Source organism: Wyeomyia smithii, chromosome 2 (genome assembly GCF_029784165.1).
Source record: "Wyeomyia smithii strain HCP4-BCI-WySm-NY-G18 chromosome 2, ASM2978416v1, whole genome shotgun sequence".
Lineage (NCBI taxonomy): Eukaryota > Metazoa > Arthropoda > Insecta > Diptera > Culicidae > Wyeomyia > Wyeomyia smithii.
In genome coordinates this window covers 232634890-232652036 of record NC_073695.1, presented here as the reverse complement: position 1 = coordinate 232652036, position 17147 = coordinate 232634890, and the positions used below count along the sequence as shown (strand labels likewise).

The 17147-nt window shown below is 36.3% G+C and overlaps 1 protein-coding gene across 3 annotated transcripts in view; it reads right to left on the bottom strand.

Moving 5' to 3' along the window:
* LOC129720387 (insulin-like receptor) overlaps positions 1-9302 on the bottom strand; it is a 246067-nt gene extending 236765 nt beyond the window's left edge. For 2 of the 3 annotated variants that reach the window (XM_055671851.1, XM_055671857.1), the window contains exons 1-2: positions 9150-9302; positions 8173-8307 (exon numbers count right to left, since the gene is read on the bottom strand). The gene's annotated coding sequence lies outside the window, so the exon portion shown is untranslated. Of the gene's footprint in view, positions 1-8172; positions 8308-9047 lie in introns of all 3 variants that reach the window. The other variant, XM_055671853.1, reaches the window with a different exon arrangement.
* Positions 9303-17147: the final 7845 nt, after the last annotated feature.

The window sequence follows — 17147 nt, the reverse complement described above, 5'->3', positions numbered from 1 at the left end:
GAGGGTTTTGGGACAAATATTTGGAATATAGCTCGATTAAAATATTCGATTTTCACTATTCTAAAAAGTTGTTCACCCCTTGGCGAACAAGGGGTCCACCAAATGGAACAAATTTATCTGCAGTTATTAATTTTTTACTGCGTTTAATCGAACTAAAATAAAAAAATCAATTTTCAAAGACCTCGTGTCATTAGTGGCCTGGTTTCAGCGAGAATTGCCCAATTGTAAAATATTGGCATGTGGAAAGTTAGTTGTAATAGCAACTATTAATTCAACATTTGTTCAAATCCAAGGACTGACGATTTAAAAAATGAACACTTCCTTTCAAGTACAGTTTTTATTTTTGGGTGTTGATGGTCGGGACGATTTCATTGAAAAAGTAGTTTCATTTATTCAAACTCATGTTTTATCGAATTCCTCAAAAAATTGAAGAATAAAAAATAAAAATAGGTCAATAGTGAACGAACTAAGGTAGATGAACACGCATAAAACGAGTTATATGTTCACACATGAAAATGGATAAAATTAGAAGATTAACATTACAATATTTGCTGGCAAGGGCCTATTTATTTTATCGCCCAATTAATTGGTTGACTAATCCTAACCTAATAGTCTTGTAATCCACTGATTTGATTGGTTTTCATGTGTATGTAACGTTTGCGTTAAAAAAATGGACAAAGTTTGACGATTTTTCATGGGTTTACCTCTACACGCAACGTTGCTCAACTCCACATATAAAGTGCTCTTCCGTATCCTGTTCTTCAGATTGAGACCGTTAACGTTAACGGAATCCTTTGTTGGCGAATACCAGGCTGGTTTTCGACAGGGCGTTCTAATCTTTACCCTGCGACTTGTGGATTGTTTGTGGATTTCAAGGCGGCATACAACTCAGTTAAAAGAAACGAGCTGTGGCAGATCATGCTGGAACACGGTTTGCCGACGAAACTAACTAAATTGAGTCGTTTGACGCTGGAGGGATCGAAATCATGCGTGCACTTTCCAACTTACTCTCTAACTTACTATTCAACATCGCCCTTGAAGGTGCAGTACGAAGAGCAAACGTGGAAGAAAACGGTACGATCATCACGAAATCTCACTGTTTCTTGGTTTTGCGGACGACATTGATATCATTGGTATCAACCGTAGGGCCGTGGAGGAGGCCTTCGTACCTTTTGAGAGGGAAGCAGCGAGATTGGGACTTGTTATTAACTCTGCCAAAACGAAGTACATGGTAGCTGGCAGGGAGCGTAGGAGTTCCCGTGGTGTTAGAGCTGAGGTGGAGATAGATGGGGAACGATTTGAAGTGGTTGACGAATTCGTTTATCTTGGTGTGCTTGTGACATGTGGCAACGATATGAGCCGTGAAGTGAAACGACGAGTTGCAGCAGCGAACAGGGCCTTCTACGGACTACGTAACCAGCTAAGGTCCCGTAGCCTGCAAACTCGCACAAAACTAGTACTGAATAGGACACTGATACTCCCGGTGGCCCTTTACGGACATGAAGCATGGACGCTGAAGAAAGCTGATCGACGAGTGTTCGGAGTTTTTGAGCGTAAAGCTCTGCGATCGATACTTGGCGGCAAACTGGAAGACGGAGTGTGGCGCAGACGCATGAATCACGAGTGGTACCAGGTATACAAACATGCTGATATAGTGAAGGTAATACAGCGGGGCAGGCTTCAGTGGGCTGGGCATGTAGCCAGAATGCCTGACGAGAGCCGCCGAAACTATCTTCAGTAGAGACCCAGAAAGAGGCCGAAAGGTAAACAAATTGGTCACAAAAAATGTTTTTGATAAAAATAAAGAAATCGCCACTAACAATCTTCATAATATTCAAAATCATATCACGACTATTTCACGAACGATTATCAGAATATAAATCAATATAAATATACCATTCATGAAATGGTACCTGAACAACTGGAAACTTGCTTTCACCATTTCTTATATAATTTTCGTAACCAAAAAAATATTATAAACTTAATATTCTTGACATGGTTATTCAACAATAGCAAACTGATACTGATATGTTACGTAAACTATTAGGAACTATTTAAATACCATTATTCCTATCGACCGGATGCGTATCGTGTTTCAGCAAAATAACATATTTATACTATTTGAAGAATAGATTTGGTACAAAATTTTGGATTATTAGTTTACTATATCGTGTATAATATCGAAAAAAATATGTTCAGGAAAATCGGAGTTTTTGAATGGTAATCATACCTAACGCCTAGTTCACCAAATGGTTATTTCTCAGTTTACTATAAACTAGATGGTCAAAACTGGAGCTGATATGGTATGTAAATGGTTATGTGACTTTTTTTATAAATGGTTAAGATACTATACGGGAAACAATTCGTGTATGGTATTTGTTTATACGGGTTGTCGGAGGTTGCGTCGTTCATCAAGAAATAAAAGGCCGAAGACGCGATGTTTTGGCCGGATCTAGTTTCGGCATACTACTCGAAGCGATCGTTGGAGGATATGAAGCTGCTGAATATCGGTACCCAAGTTGGCTGACCCGCCCAACGTCCCCAAGTTGCGTCCCATTGAGGATTTCTGGCCAAGCCTGAGGCATAAGATCGCGAAAACTGAGGAGTAATTGATAAATGAAACGACGTAAGAATTAAAAAACATGCCTACACGCATGTTTTCATCCGTCATGGCGAATGTTCCGGTCAACTGCCGGAAGGCCGCACGCAATGACGTACAGAAAATTTATACGTACAGGAAATTTATCAAGCTCATTAATCTGTCTTAGTTATTTTTTTATCACTATTCGAAAAAAGTCCATTTTGTTTTAACGCATACGTTATCTCCATCCTTTACCATATAAAATGATAGTTGCTGCAAAATCCAAAATAAAGGCTGAGCAACAAATGAGTGAAAACGTTGAAGGTGAAAATATGTTTCAAATTAAGGTGAATTGTGCGTAGAATCGAAGTACGTAAAAGCAAGGGTGCATGAATTCGTGTTATACGTGTATGGAGCTTACATTGAATTCTTATGAACCTAATTGGTATCGGTTCACAGGTTCCAAAACTACTTCTGAATGAAAGATAATTTTAAATATTCAATCAGAAGTAATTGAGACGATTGTCCATGCAACGAAGGCGGTCATAGGCGTAGCCAGAGGGGGGCCGGGGGGGGCCGTTGTAAATGTTGACATTGGTGCAAAATTTTTTTTCAATAACTCTAATAGCACAAAACGACATCTTTAGCCCATAGAAACATCTGTGTAAAGTATCAGCCAGATCAAAATTAATTTATTGAAATGCTTGCGCTATGTTGCGTGTAATTGCACAGGTTTTTCAGTTGATCCACCAAGGAAATTGCAGCGGCAAAATTACCGGGCAAATCCACCTGCATCAACTGGCTTGGAGTATTGGAACCGAGCTGTGACAATACCTTACCTTGATTCTCTTGTAACCTCACTGGAAACACGGTTCGATGAAGATAGTGCACCTGCCTACGCGTTGTCCTTGCTGCATCTCGCTAACGTAATACGCATGTCGTTGGGAGAGTTCAAGCGCAAAACCAAAAATTTCGTAATTTTTTATGAAGTTGACAATTTTGTTGGAGAGGTGGAAGTTTTGTATTAACATTGCAGCAGTATGAGAGCAGACCGTAAGAACTTGGAAGAGTTGGATCTTATAGATCTGCTAGCTAAAACCCGTTCTTTCTTCCCTGCGACTGAGAAAGCAGTTAAAATTGCACTTGCTCTACCATGGAAACATGCACGATTGAACGCTCGTTCAGCACATTACGTCGGGTGAAAACCTGGCCAATATTTGAACAGCGGTTGAGTGCTCTCTGCTTGCTGAGTGTTCATCGGCAGATGGTCAACAACAATCTTGAAAAGACACATGAACCGCTTCCGGGACGTTTGACGTTTGATGCCCGAAGATTTTATTGAGAATCTTGACTGTGTCTTCAATCTTCACGTCCTTGGGAAGCTTTGACAGGATGTAGTTGAGATAGCGGCTGTGCGAATGGGTGTCCAGCTTCCGGAGAAGTAAACGTACCTTCTCCGCATTATTCAGCTGGCCTGCATCGTTCTCGAAGAGGTCCTGGTAGCGGTTAAACAACAACGTCCGAACGTAACTCCGTTTTCTTCGTCGAAGACAAACTCGATGATATTCGAAAAGAGGGACTCCAAAATCTGCTCCGGGGTTTGATACTGACGCTGCTGCTGCTGGACCGCTATCCACTGTAAAATTTGGGTCATCTTGTGAATCATATCTTGAATTCCCGGTTGCAGCTACTGATCAACTCTATCTTCTGCCATGTTCGTGGATTCTTGAGATCCTCGTCACCAAAATAATATGTCCGAAGGTTTGAATGAACTTAAGAGTTTTTAGTAAAGAACATCTATTTATATTCACGGTTGGACAAAGAATAATCAAATTCTCCACTTTAATGTCAAGGACAACTGGTTGCCTTGATGTAACAATCACTAAAGACTAGAATTTATTTCTATTTTTCAAAACACACTACAGTCGCTTTTACGCGGGGGATACGTGCGCGTAAAAAAACGCGTAAATTCCGGAATCCGCGTAGAAAAAAACGCGTAAATTTCGAAATCCACGTAAAAACCGCGTAAAATCCAGAATACACGTAAAAAAAGCCGCGTAAAAAGCGACCTTAGTGTACAATTTTTTTACTTCTAAAATTTTGAAGAGCATGCCCCCCCCCCCTATTTGAAATTCTGGCTACGCCCATGAATGCGGTCAATGTAAAAACAAAGAAAATTCAATTATAATTAGACAAATCAATTATGCCACCTTTCTTTATGCATATTCATTATGGTGGGGGGCTTCAGAATAAACCCATGTTAAAGTCCTTTGACAACCAAATGGCCTAATTCTACTGTCAACGCGGGTTTATAAATAATAACACTGCGGCTATGAAACTGCCTGAGGTATTGTACACAGCTTACAGAAACTACATATTAGAATTCTCCATTATGCCAAACAAAATATTACAAGGTATACAGCCCTAGGGTTGTATGAAATGGTGACGTGGGACCAACACACAACAAATTTGTTTGTTCAGTGATTTACGTATTTTAATTCTCACCCTCCCTTCATTTTTTTCCGAAATATATTTAGTTACACTTGAAAGAACTTCATTTACACCTGGTGATGTTGTGCCAGTAGTGATTTTTGTGCAAACAACATTTAACAATTACAACGAAGTTAAAGTTGAAAAAGATTCTTTTTTTTTTTGCTTCACAAGTTTGTTACATTTGCCAACAATTACATTCACTGTATACGAAGACAGCTAATATAAGTATATTATCATATCCGTAAAGTTAAAAATAAAAAAAATCTAACGATGTTGAATTGTAAAACAAAAAGATTCTGAATAGATCTTGGTAAATGGACGAAAAATACATAAGCACTCGCCGGCTCTTACTCTTCTATAAATTAGTATTTTTAGGAATTTACTCGTTCGATATTATGTCGGTCACGATTATTCGGTAAATTTCGAAGATTAAAAATAAATAAAAATAATTTATAATCGTTGCAAAAACTTCAATTCTTGTTGAGTAGCTTATGGTTTCATGAGATGAACTTTCAATCACATCAATAGCAGCATTGCAGTTTCGATTGCACGCGAATAGAAGTCGTGCCCGCTGCAATGATAGACGACGAGAAACTACCGGCGCTCTGCTCCACATATACTTTGCGGTACTGTTGCTTTCACCAGCATGTTTTCTTTCAAAACATCAGTTTCTATTACGCTCTAACGGCAGGTTTAATAATTGTTTAAGAAAAGAGATTGTTTCAAACTTTTCGGAAAATTTTTACCTTCGAGACATCAAATTAGTCCAGGTTCATGGAAGCAAACATAAATTGACCTATTGGGACGGGGAAACTCGGTTAATTTTTTTTTTTGGTATTGATACCGAGAATATCACAGGAAATGGTTGGTGTCTATTCATGTCGTCTGTGCTAGGAATGCTCGCATGTAATTGGTTCATTGTTCGCGTAAATTTGTTTTTGACACTTTTTATCGATTTTTACCGCTTTGCAATGAAAAAAAAAATTATAACTAGCGTATAACAAAATTGTTCAACACTTTATCTATCCACCAACATATTAGTTATTGTTATCCATCATGTGGTTATGCTGTTATTATCGTTTGAAATCTGGAGCAACATTTGCCAGTTTCATTTCCAATTTTACAGAATGCATACCAGTATAGAAAACAAAGACGTAGTCCAACGTCAAAAATCCCTAAATAGCTCATAAGCGCCGATAATTTTCAATTAGTGGTTTTGCTAATTCTTGAGTTGGTTAGCAAGACTACTAGTATCGCTAAATTTGCAGCAGAATGCAAAAAAATCTCTTACAAGAATACATTACTTTAGATATGATTATTAGTTTTTTTTATTGATTATACTATTTCGTTCGAATACTCTACTCTACTGCTTGAACTGAATTGAAATGAAAATTGGGACGTGGGACAATTATGCCTAAAAAAATTTAACAAAATAAACAAAAAACAGAATACAGATCATTACCAGGGATGCCACATATACAGATTTTTCTGTATTTTACAGATTTTTAAACTCAAAAAGCAATACAGAATCTGTATTACAGAATTACAGAATATTGTCAAAAATACAGATTTTACAGAATTTTTTGCTATTCGGATTGATATAAATTTCTTGAAATGTTAAATTTGATTCAACGACTTTCAAACTTTTGTGAAAATACCTGATGCTGTTTATGTTGGTATCGTTGCAGAAGAAGGGGGATAAGGCTTGGCCTAAGGCGAAAAATGACGTTTCGGAATATTTGACGGGATTTCTATTTAAATATCGTGAAACAAATTGCAAGCGATTTCATCGATCCTGTTGTAAAAACGGTAGCTTTATTTAATCCTAAAACATTCGTGAAATTGGAAAATTTAAATGATTTGATTTCTCAAATTCGACAAGACTTGGATAACGAATTTTGCTCGCAGATGACTTAACTTGGTCTGAGTAGTTGGATGCCACAATGCCGAATAGTAAATTCATGTTTCCGTTACTGAGATCATTGTGATTTTTTTTTTCAAAAATTCCACATTCTTCGGCTTGTGTAGAACGCATATTTTCAATATATAATTGCAGCAAGTCTAAAGCCAGAAATCTCATGGTCCCCAAGCTTATGAGCTCGATTTTAAAAGCTAAAAGCTACGTTGCTAACCAGGCAGGAGCTACTAAAATTAAATTAACAAAAACATGCATGAGCATCAGTTACTACATTTAATTATCGCCTGATTGTAAGTTTAAAACTAATAAAAAATTAGGCTAAAGCAAAATATGGTGATTAGTTTCAGTATATTCTTTAAGGAAGAAGTTTTTCATCCAACATTCTTAGTTTGCTCGATACAGATTTTTATACAGATTTTTTAGCCCGTGAAACAGATATACAGATATTTTCGAGCAAAAATACAGAAATAAATGTGGCAACCCTGATCTTTACTTATTAGATCACTTGCATCTGAAGTTTCTACTTCGTCAGCAGTAAATCCGATAAAATATTTTGTGAAGTATAATTTCATAATTTTTAGAACCTGTTTGCGTATTATAATCGAAATTATCCGAAATAAGCAAGCTATTCACCTAACTGTAAAGTTTATTTTGGATTTCCAGCAGAACCAAGATTTGTTTTAAATTTTGTGTTGTTGATAGATTGGTAGACTCTACGCCTGACAAAAATAATAATAATTTAGACACATTGTGTCAAGCCATAGAAACTCGCATTCGTTTTATCATTTTGGAGATTTGTACGATATTGAGGATGAACCGGTTTAATAACGTAAACAGTTGTTGATTTGTAGAGTTATTATCTTAATATAAAGTGACTGATGAACTAGCAGCACTGCCACACCTGAAGGAGGATATCAAAAACGGCAAGAATTTCCCACCAGCGCAAAGCTTTCTCTCTCACACAGCCTTTATCGTCGTCTTATCATTTGAAGGAAACCTTGGACTATAGTCGTCGCCATAAGTAATCGAAAAAACAGTGTCCAACAGGGGCCAAATTCCAGTCACATTTTACTGTTCTCCATACCACACGATTTAATGATTCCCATGCAAGCATCGATATAAAAAAATTATTCCTTCGCATGGAAGAGTTCTAATTCTTTCAAAATCCCACTGCACTTACCTTTTAAATCATCCACTAAAATGCAGCTCACAATAATCCTCTCTATCTGGCTTAAAACTGTACACTTCAACAGCGCAGTTTGACACTTTCACTCACAGGTTTATGTTCCACCAGAAAACGGTCACTTGACAAATTCTGGAGAGTGGAAAATTTTGGTATCAAAGCAAACAAAAAACAAAAACATAAGACACGCACACACCATCAAACACGCATTCTGGGGCCAAATTCCGCGAGCACCAAGGGGTCCACAAAGGGGGAGCCAACCGCCATCAAAATTCTATCAAAACATTTTTCCCTCAAACCGGCTCTACATTTGCACGTATCAAAACAATGTAATCTTACAAAAGTAATATGAGTGTATGGATGTTATTCTCTCCCTGTATTACGATTAAGCCGTTTTATTTTTCTATAGTACATATATTGTCCGCCGTCCACCTAGATTGCTACCACATCGCTGCGCTTAACAGTCTGTAGTCAGAACTTCTTGACGCGGGCGGCTCATCAGCACTCGTTTGACACGCTCTCTCGCTCACGTTTCTTCGCTTCGTCAACAAGTTAACTCTTCCTAAGCCGCCTCGAGGTACTTGCACAAGTGCCCGTTCGCAGCAAAGCAGCGGCCGCTTCTAGGCCGGAAAGGATTTCGATTCGATCTATAATATAGTGTACAAGTCTGCACTCCATTCACACGCGATCGCCCCCCTTTACGCGACTCGGTAAAGTCGCGAATAGTAAGAAAACCACCGAAAACAAGCAAAGCAACCACGGTGCAGACACGCCGCGCGTGGTCAGCTTGGAAAACGAGAGAAGGAGAGGCAGAGAGAGAGAGAGAGAGACACGGTAACAAAAATGAAGGAAAAATAAAAGCAAAATAATACCAAAAACGAAGTCAATGAACGGTTAACGGAGACGATCTGGACTACCATCAATCGAATCAAACTTAACCGTATAAATTTATATGTTTTCGCAAAGATACGCACGTTTGGTACAAATTTAGCCAATAAATATATCGAAATTCTTCTTCTCGGTATAAACAGGCACTAAATTGAAAAAGAAGTAGTTTCGCTACACAATTCACGAGGTGCACGCGCGACGAACGCAACGCGGCAGTCCCGAAAGATACTTGCGATTGCGACGAGAGAAATAAGACAACTGACGCGTGAACGACCGACCGGTTCTCCGTTGGTTGGCGGCGGCGGCTAGCTGCGGTAGTAAACCGATAGACTCGAGAGAAAACAGCGGCTACAGAATGAATGTGGAGAGAAAAACCGGCAAACGCACAGTGGGGAATCGCTAGCCATTAGGGAACCTGTATATTAGAGAAATGACAAGACACTCACCGTTAAGGCAACTGTTAACATCAAAACGGATAACGGCAATGCAAAACTATACAGCTCGCCCGTTTTGATGTTGACAGTTGCCTTAACGGTGAGTGTCTTGGCGTCTCTCTGGTGTATAGGCTGACTACTGGCCATCAGCCAAAAAAAATTTTTTTCGTTAGCTGTTTCATAATATTTTTCCTTTATTGCTATAACATTCAAGTGTCTAAATCCAAAATTTGGGCGCAATATCATGAAATCTGAGTTTTTTATGACTTTTCAAGCTTAGCAAACTGACGTTTTTTGTGTTTTTTTTGAAAAGAAGTACATTACTTTGAAACGCTCTGTAGCTTCAACGATAGCTTGGATTTTTTTGACGTCAAAGGAAAAGTTGTTGTAAATATTGTGCAAAACAAACCCTTTTCATTAGATATTGTAAAATTTGATTATAGTAGGCCTGACATTAAAAAAAAATTAAAAAAAACGTGATTTTTTGTAGAAAAGTAGCTTAAAAGTTTAGTTGCCGCAGTTTGCCACAGTTGTGACTACATTCAAAATTTAGGTAAAAATGTAAGCTTTCAAAAGCATACTGTCCGCTGCTGCGCAAAACTGCGCAAATTGTCACTTTAGTGAATAAAGCGATAGCAGATTTATTTAGTTTTTATTTTTGAAGTTGAAATTTCATCCAGGATTAATTTTAATCATAACCATGATACCCCATTAATGATAATTTATGATATCGTACTCAATCCGTAAGGATAAAACATAAATTTGGGCAAAAATCACAAAATTTATCAATGAAAAGTTATGAAATAAGTGTTAAACAAGAAAACAGTAAACAAATCTTTGATAAATTTTAATTATGGCAAACTTTATCACTTTCTGCAAATTTAAACAATATTAAAAACATTCAGCCCTTTTCAATTTATGATCATGAAATTCGCTAAACTGATTGAAGTGTCAAATACTAACAGCAAATTCATACCATCAAACTCCGGCTAACAATACCCCGTTTGAAGATTGCTTTTGCTTGTCACTCGTATGCATACAAAAGTAAAGCACACATTTTGCTTTTTGAGAAAAAAAACAAAGAACAGTCGTCGCCCTTCGCATCTTTTCGTATTTATTTAGAACGTTGTGTCATTCCAATGTATTGGTTTTCAAATTCATAAATTCGTTGAATTTTATTATGGAGCCTTCAACTTCAGCGGCACCACCTAATTCAATGTCTAGTAAGTTATCAATTCATGGTGTTATACATGTATTCAAATGTCCTCTTTCAACCATAGAAACCGGATTAGGAAGATAACATATATATGAAACAATGAAACATCGAAAATCACTAGAAGAAATGAAAATTGCAGCGAAAGACATTTTTCCTGCTGATAAGTATAATGAACTTCAAATTTTCTGGAAACAATTCAACAACAGATAAGCGATCACAGCGGAAGATGATGGTCATCATTTCAATTTGTTATTAGTTTGTTTTACTTATGTTGTTTTAGTTTATTTAAAAAAAAAACATATATATTTAAGCAAAATTTGTTTAGTTCGAGGGGTCATCCATAAATGACGTATTATTTTTAATGGAGAGGACGCCCGGTGGCACTACTTGTGGAAAAGATCATATAATTCTATAAAAAAGAAAAAAGTGCCAAAAAATATAAACAAAAAATGGATGCCAAATTCGTGTTCATGATTGCGCACCAACGCACATACAATTGCAGGTGTCTGATTGTACCGGTTTAAGAATGTATTTCCACTGTGAAGAGTTTTCATGTGTAGTGGAATGAACCAACTTCAGCAGTTCATTCGGTGGCGAAGGAAGTGTGGTCTCCTGTTGCTATCATCTCAGCGATATGCTGATTTACAAAGCTCATGATTATAACCACCCACAAGTGAGAACTCGCCAACATGGTAAGGTAAAGTATTTTGGTGTTTTGTGATAGGTATTGAGATTCCCATTGACCTATTGAGATTGACATTTTGAGATTCCCGAATGAATAAACAATAAAAACGATACTCGAACAATGGTTTCTGTTGCGTAATATACAGCTAAACCTCTTTTTGTACGATGGATGGAGATCGCACAAAAAAAAAACTCATACAATATTGTTAAAAGCTTCATGAGTAGCTAGGAAACAATGTTTTCGCTACATTAGTGAAAAATATACTCTTATGCTGATGATGATAGGAACCGAAAGCAAAACAAAAACTAATCGAAAAATTGCCAACCTAATGTTTTTGATTAGAAAAATCATTTGTGGTTATGGTCCAAATGCCGTTTTCTAGATCTCGGTGCATAAAATTCCTGTAACTCAGTCAGTTTTTGATAAATTCTTTATATTTTGGCTGTTTCGAAAAAGAGAAAGACAGAGTTTTAAAAATATATAGATACTCGCTTAATTTATGATGACAATCATGTATCTCTTAAATATGCCATAATTTCGAACAGTTATTAACGTCACCATTTTACATTTATGGGGCTTTTTGTGGTCTGCCCAAAACCAGGTTTCCTGGATCATGTTTCTAGAAAGTTCCTAGTTAAATACAAAAAAAAACTACATTCGGGAATTCGGGTTAATTTGTTTTGGTAAGGAATAGCTATCTTATTTTTCCTTGATACAAAATGGAAAAAAGGATAAATAAATAAAGAACTAATTTCGATTAAACATAATTTGAGAAGTGTTTTTGTTTGACAAACAAAAGCGATATCCATCAATTTTGATAACTATTATTTTTGTATTCTTCAGGATAAACTTCGAAAGGTCCAGTAATAGATATGTTAGGGACTATATTTCAGAATTAGAAAAACCAATACTATCAAAAACAATTCAATTTTACTACATTTTAATGCGATATTTATCTCGTAATAAAAAATCACAAAGCTGTTTGTAACATTGTTTGCATTATTGCATTCGATAAAGCTCGCAAGGGATAAGTTTGAAGCAAACTTTTCTAGGATATTTGGTTTCAATATGTTTATACATATTAATAATTCTCACCATAATGGGTGGTAGTTAGTCATTTTCGAATCGTTCCGATCCGGACCTTTCTGATTTAAACCGGAAGTCGTCATCTTGGATTACAAAAATGAAATCTGGATTTGAGTTCCGCTCTTCGAATCCATTCTGGTTCAAGAAATACTCATATTGGATGGTTTTTGGCAATTTTGGGATTTTTTCAAGAAACCGGAAGACGTCATCTTAGCATCTGACGTCGATTTCTGGCCTCTAGATACAATCTTGGTTAAAAAAACCATGTTGTATGGTATTTGACCTTGTTTTCAATTTCGATTGCTAGAGATCTGCGTTGAAAACATGTCTCGACATTTTATGTTGGAAACTAATATGACAACGCGCTTCAGGCTCAAAATCCCCTGCAGTTGAATTTCCAGGCTGACTGGAATTGAATATTTTGACTTTGCAATGAGAAAAATCAATCTCCCTTCCCTTTGCCCACGCTAATGAAAAAAACGACACTAATATCTTGGAAACATGTCCGATAGCAGAAACCCCAAACCCCAATATACAAATATTCATAATGAACTATTCAACGGTTCAAAAATAATTTAAGTTGTTGTAATTCCTCCTTCCGTTTAACTACGCTACTGAAATACAGAAAAATCAGTATTTGAGAACCCACGTATACTGAATAACACGGTGATCATGTTTGTAGGTCAGGAGTTTATAACTAATAAATTCGCTGTTGCTACACCCTCCTCCTCTTCTTCCCCACCCTAGTGAGATAGTTATAATTTAAAGTTATTGTAACAAAAAAATAGTATAGGTTGACAACATTAATCCACCCCCTCCCCTACCTCTCAACTACGACATTGAAATAAAACATAATCTTAATTGACAGAATAATGTCGCAAAACCACGTGTTAGGGGCCGTTCAATAATAACGTAAGCATATTTTTCCACTTTTTCAACCCCTCTTCCCCCCTTGTAAGACGTAATCGTTAGATTTTTTGGTACCCCCCCTCCCCCTTAAGATCTTATTATATATATATATATATATATATATATATATATATATATATATATATATATATATATATATATATATATATATATATATATATATATATATATATATATATATATATATATATATATATATATATATATATATATATATATATATATATATATATATATATATATATGTATGTATGTATATATATATATATATATATATATATATATATATATATATATATATATATATATATATTTTTTTTTTTTTTTTTTTTTTTATTATAGTTTTATCATCCTGAAGCAAGCACAATTCTTCGTTTTAATTCGAGTTAATCGTCCTTCCGTAATTTTCTTTTCATGAATTTCACCGTCCACACTTTCATGAACATGGTTATTTGAACAGCTGCATTAACAATGTTTTTCTAACGTAAGATAATCAATTCACTCCCCCCTCCCCTGTAAGACAGCGTAAGAAAATTACACACCTCCCCTTCCCACCCCTCTTTGCTTACGTAAATATTGAACGGCCCCTTACGGAGTTTACAAATAACAAATTTACTTCCCCCTTCCCCTTTTCACGCTAATGGAAAAGATAAAATTAAAAACCGTTGAAATATATCAGGCACCATAGATTCTATATACCGAATTTTATGATGATCGGTTCAGCAGTTTCAAAATCATCAAAGGTCGATATCGCCAACCCCCCATCCTCACTACGCCAATGAGATACAGAAAAGTCTCAAATGACACAGTAATTCAACAGCAAATCACTTCACTTCGACGTGATTTTTTGACGTGGGACTACGTATTTGTTTACTATACTGGGATGCATTCTGTAGAATTGGAAATGAAACTGGCAAATGTTGCGTCAGATTTCAAACGTTAATAACAGCATAACCACATGATAGGTAACAATAACCAATTGTTGTTGTTGGATAGATAAAATGTAGAACAATTTTGTAATATGCTATTTATCACGCTAATTTCATTGCTAAGCGGTAAAATTGATAAAAAGTTTCAATGACAAATTTAGGCGAATAATGAACCAATTACATGCGAGCATTCCTAGCACAGACGACATGAATGGACACCATCCGTTTCCTGTGATATTCTCTGTATCAATTTAGAAATAAAAATTGACAGAGTCTCCCCGTCCCAATAGGTCAATTTATTTTTGCTTCCATGAGCTTAGACTAATATGATGTCTCGAAGGTAAAAGTTTTCCAAAAAGTTTGAAACAATCCCCATTCTTAAACAATTTCTAAACCAGCTTTCAGAATTTAATAAAAACTGATGTCTTGAAAGAAAACATGCCGGTAAAAGCAACAGTACCAGTGGAGTAAAGAACCGCAGGTGTCTCGTCGTCTATGATTGCAGCGGTACTCTTCTATTCGTACATTTCAGCGGTTCACTTCTATTCGTACTGCTTCGGTACTATTCGCATTTCGTACTTTAGTTGGTACGTTTCTTTTCGTGTGCAATCGAGGAAAAACTGCATTGCTGCTGTTGATGGTGATCAGCGATGCCAGATTGGAAGACATGTCTTCTAATGGAAGACATTTACCCTGCGGTGAAGACATCTTTGTTTGTGAAGACAAATGGAAGACATTCAAAAATATGTGGAGACTTAGGAATATATGTCATATACCCGCATTTTGCAGAGGTGGTGACCTTTTTTTGCTCGACAGTTTTCGATTTGCCGGTAACTTTTTCAGTCTTTGTTCGGTTCTAACCTGTCCTAACGAGCTATCTCGGGCTGGAAGACATGTGAAGACATTTTTTATGGCTACGTGAAAACATTTGGGAAAATGACCTGGCATCCCTGATGGTGATTTAAAGTTTATCTCATAAATATGTTTACAAAAAGTCACTCAACAAAAATTGTTAATTTAAGCAACGGATATTAATTTATTTTTATCTTCGATATTAACTAAATAATCGTGACCGGATAGTATCGAAATAGTAAATTCCCAAATATACACGTTTATAGAAGAGTAAGAGCCTACGAATACTTGTGAATTTTCGGTTTATTTACTAAGATTCATTCAAAATCTCTTTTTACATTTCAAAATTGTTTGATGATATATTATTGATCTAAGCTTTACCGTTAATTATAAACGTATATTAGCTGTTTTCGTAATACAGCGAATGTAGTTGTAGGCAAATTAAAAAAAAGTCAAGCAAAAAACAAAAATGGAATTGTTGATTGCTACGATTTTTTGCTGAAACTTGTTGATAATTTTGTTTAACATATCTTCTTATGTTTGCCAATCAATGAACCTTTGTAAGGGCTTCCATATTATTTTGAAGGTAAGATCCATTTTATAGATTTGATTTAATCAGAGTTAAAAAAGACAAAACCATTTATTATGATAACCTAAGTCTTTTGAGGGGATAGAGTTAATTCTAACTTTGACGCATTACGAGAAATTCTTGGTGCTTCTTCAACAAGCACGATATGCTTGTGCCTTGTCAAATACATGTTGTTTGCACACAAAAAAATACTACAGGCATAATATCGCCAAATATAAACGATATTCTCTCGAATATATTTATCTATATTTTGAATATATTTATATTTTGAATATATTTAAAAAATTGATTTCCAGGGGAGGCTGAAAATAAAAGTACGTACAGTCGCTGAGCAAAAACATTGATTCTGTCAGCAGACTCTGTATATTTTATAACAAAAAAAAACCCTAAATACAGTGTTTAGTCCCACGTCACCATTTCATACAACCCTAGGGCTGTTTATCTTGTAGTATTTTGTACAGTGTACGATCGATGAGTTCTTATTTAAATTTACAAACGGTTCGCCTTGCAGTGGGTTAGGGTACAGCCACATACATAAGACATACGTAACACTCACGAAGAAATCTTCCGAAAAAGTTGGTACAAAATAAACTACTCGAGTGGTACCACCCTCTGAATAAAATCACTATTTGAGTAGTCTATGAAGGCAGTGTACCAGCCATGGGCGTAGCCAAAATTTCAAACAGGGGGGGCAAGCTCTTCAAAATTTTAGAAGTAAAAAAAAGGTACACTAAGGTCGCTTTTTACGCGGTTGTTTTTAGGGGCTTACGAATTTACGCGGTTTTTTTACGTGGATTCCGAAATTTACGCGTTTTTTACGCGGATTCCGGAATTTACGCGTTATTTTACGCGGCACGTATCCCCCGCGTAGAAAGCGACTTTAGTGTGTTTTAAAAAATAGAAATAAATACTAGTCTTTAGTGATTGTTACATTAAAGCAACCAGTGAAAAGTTGTCAGAGTGATAATCAGCGTGGAAATTTTGATTATTTTTTGTCCAATCTAGAATATGAATAGATGTTCTTTAGTAAAAACTCCTAAGTTAATTTAAACCTCTGGACATATTATTTTGGCGACGAGGATCTCAAGAATCCACGAACATGGCAGAAGATAGAGTTGATCAGCAGCCGCAACCGGGAACTCAAGATATGATTCACAAGATGGCCCAAATTTTACAGTGGATAGCGGTCCAGCAGCAGCAGCGACAGTATCAAACCCCGGAGCAGATTTTGGAGTCCCTCTATTCGAACATCATCGAATTTGTCTTCGACGAAGAAAACGAAATTACGTTCGGACGTTGTTGTTTAACCGCTACCAGGACCTCTTCGAGAACGATGCAGACCAGCTGAATGATGCGGCGAAGA